A 3,519-nucleotide genomic window follows, 5' to 3' on the forward strand; every position below is an offset into this window, starting at 1 on the left:
TGGAGGAATTCAGACTTTCAAGTGTACATGTTTTTATCATTCATTTCTTAAAAACATTAGAGCTAAATGCTTTTTTGTGATGTGTCATTGACTTATTGAAACACGGTGTCCGATAGCTGGTTTAGTTTTATATTAATATTTATAAGGCTTTGCCCATCTCTCTTGAGCCTTTGGGCTTATTTGTATTCATTTATAACTTGGAAGAGGAAGAAATCAGTTTTAATCATAATGGTGAACAGAAGTTTGTGTTAACTTTCTAACTGTTGTCCTATAAGTGGCAGTTTTGATGCTGGATTGAATGGAATGTTATGGGATAAGAAGCACCCCTACCAGTTACCGCCAGTGAGTCAGTTTCAACTCATGGAGACCCCACGTATTTTAGAGTAGAGCTGCCCTCCATAGGGCTTTCATGGCTGAGCCTCAGAAAGAGATCCTCAGGACTTGCCTCCAAGATACTTCTGGGTTCGAACCATTAAACTTTTAGTTAGTAGCCCAGCACTTAAGCTTGTTTGTATTTCACTTGATTTTCTCTTCAGTGGGGGGTAGGACTGGAGGTGAGCATGGCAGTACATTGTTTCATTGCAATGTATTGGGGCATTCCATATTCCTGTTCTTCCTTTCACTATTGGCATAAGTCAGTGAGTATGGAATTGTATGATCCTTTCTGGCTTTAACACTAACTTGAGATTATAGGAGTTTATTAGATACATTAGTCTAAAACTCCAAAATCCTTTCACTTTGAAAGGTTCCTTGTAGTTATGAAATGACTGTTTTCATTCTCATTCCAACAATGCTTTCTATTGCTCCCTTATCTTGTTTAGGATTGATTCATTTTTCAGAGTGAAATTAATTACTGAAACTTGAATCTCATGATGGTATTTAAAAATAAAACAGTAGATGGCACTCACCTACCTTTTAAACAAAACTGTTAGCATCAAATTAGAATGTTCAACACTACCTGGCTGTCATTGATACACGTTTTCATTGGCAAAAATACTCTTTGTGTACAGTTCCTCATTCAATGTTTCTAAATTTTTGTATATGTAAGGAAAGCCTGCAATTCTTGAATGTTAGAAATACAGACTTCTGAGTTGTGATCACTACAGAAATTCTGATTCACTAGGTCTTAGGAAGGACTATGAGGAGAGTTCCAGAAATCTGCATTTTAAACAAGAGTAGCCATGTGAATCTATTGTATGTGGTTACACTTTCAGAACACTATTATAGCAGAATGAAGAATATGATGTAAGAGCCATGTTTTAAGATGGCATTAAAATTAGCTACTATTTATTGGGATCTCATTATTTGCCAAGTTCACTGTTAGTATTTTACATAGCTCTTCACAGTATCTTGCAAATGTAGATACTGTTTTTCCATTTTATAAAGGAAGGCATCAAAGCACTCAAGAGTCAAACACCATGTCAGGTTTTTCTGTATGTAAATATTGGAGCTATGTAGGTTTATAACTTTTTAACTAATGATTATAAGATGAATTTTGTGCCTCTCATAGGCCTCATCAGAACTAAGCCAAGGTATAGGATAGTTTCATTTTGGTCTTAAAGGTACTATGGACCGCCAGAGGAACTAACAGGTTTGTGTTGAACAAAGTACAGTGGGGAGTGCTCCTTAGAAGTCAGGATGGTGAAACGTCATCTTTCATGTTTTAAACTTCTTGTCAGGAGGGGCTGGTCCCTGAAGAAGGACATCATGCTTGGTAAAGTAAAAGGTTAGCAAAAAAGAGGAAGACCCTAACGAGATGGATTAGCAAATGACAGCAGTGTAACTCAAGTGTAACAGTTGTGAGGAGTGATGGCGCAGGTCTGGGCAGCATTTCATTCTGTTGTACATAGTATTGCTATTATCCAGAACCAACTTGAAGACACCTAACAACAACAACAAAACTCATGTAGCATGGAGTAATAAAAATAAAACGAGTGAATGATACAGGGTCAGGCTACATAAGACTAGAAAAGGCATGAGATATAGTATAAAAGAGGTTTATGGGAATATACCTGCAGGGAAGCTGTGTTATAGACAGCAGAGCCTCCCCAGGCTCACAGTCTAAGGCATTTCTAATGAGAGGTTAAGCTACAGATAGGATTTTGCCAGATTTCATGAAAGGGGTGAACTTTACTGTTTGCACAGTTCCACCTTTGTGTGCTTTTCCCTCAACCTGCATGTGCATCTGGCATCCATGATGGGGTCGTTGCAGAGACCTCTGGGTACGTGGCATAACTGATTGTGTGCCTACGCTGAAAGCTGGTTAAGAGGGAAGTTAATAGGTAGCTGATGGTTAACAACTCCCATTGCGTAGCTAAATAGGGAGGGAGGGCTCACAAACCCCACTGAGTTCTGGACACACAAGGAGATAGTTTTTCTCGTTTTTCTCCTGCCTGCCTAATGAGATCGTTTTTACGTCATATCCACATCCTGCCCCTCTGTGCTTTATATTTGGAGGATTTTTTTTTTTTTAATGGTTCTGTTGAACTTTTCCCACTACTGCTATTAGGTACTTAGAACAGGGGAAAATGATCTCAAGTCACTCTAGGTATGACCTGTCTGCAAACAAGCCCACTTCAGCAGTGAGAAATTTCTGAAAAGGGGTTGGGGAGAGAGGAGGAGACTGTTTGCAAGAGGAAATTAAGTTAGTTAAGGGGGATGGGAGAGAAAATAAAAACTGTTTGCAAAAAGAAAGTTAATAAATGGAAACCTGAAAAGCAAGACTCAAGGAAACTGTCTATGGACCAATTCCCCGGATTGGCTACTTGGTCACTTGAACCAGGAGTACAGTCCACTCCGCTAATTGTATGGGGGCTCCACTTCCTCTTTTTTGCATTCTTACCTCTTTCTGTAAGAATAGCTATGCTTATAATAATAAAAATAGCTATGCTTATGTTTCATTTCCCTAAGCCTCTTCCCCCCCGCCCCCCCCCCCCCCAAGCCTCTTGACTTTCAAGTTCTTTTTTGCGGGAGTAAGTGTGTTATGTCTTTAGCAGTCTTTGGAAGGCTGCTAACAGCCTTGTAGGGATCACACTTCGACCATGACATTTTTGGTGCTGAAACCCAGGACTGACTAACTCCACATCTAGTCTGGAATGCGAGTAACATTACTCCCTGCTCAACCCCTACCTCTGCTCTCCTGCCCTCTTGTATGTTTCCTGAGAGTATTAGGGAGCTCAGATGGGGTATCCCGGAGTCTGAAGACAGGCATACTTGGCCATCTAAGGCTTTGGACTTTTCCACGTGAGTGGAAATCTAGCAGAGGTGCTGCTGTTTAAAACAGTGATGTGTAGGGGTGTTGCGGACCGTGTAAGACTAGTCAGAGGTTCGAAGCCCTCTAGGGCCGAGTGTAACAAATGAGGCCACTGGCAGTTAATGGCAAATTGCTTTCATCTTAATATTCAGTTATATATATTAAATTAATACACGGAGCCTTTGACAATCCACAGATAAATGTGATATTTTCCTAAAGCCTAAGACTAAAGGTTGCAAGGTTAAGACTTTCTCCAAAGGATTAAC

This window comes from Chrysochloris asiatica, unplaced genomic scaffold (assembly GCF_000296735.1).
Source record: "Chrysochloris asiatica unplaced genomic scaffold, ChrAsi1.0 scaffold00057, whole genome shotgun sequence".
NCBI lineage: Eukaryota > Metazoa > Chordata > Mammalia > Afrosoricida > Chrysochloridae > Chrysochloris > Chrysochloris asiatica.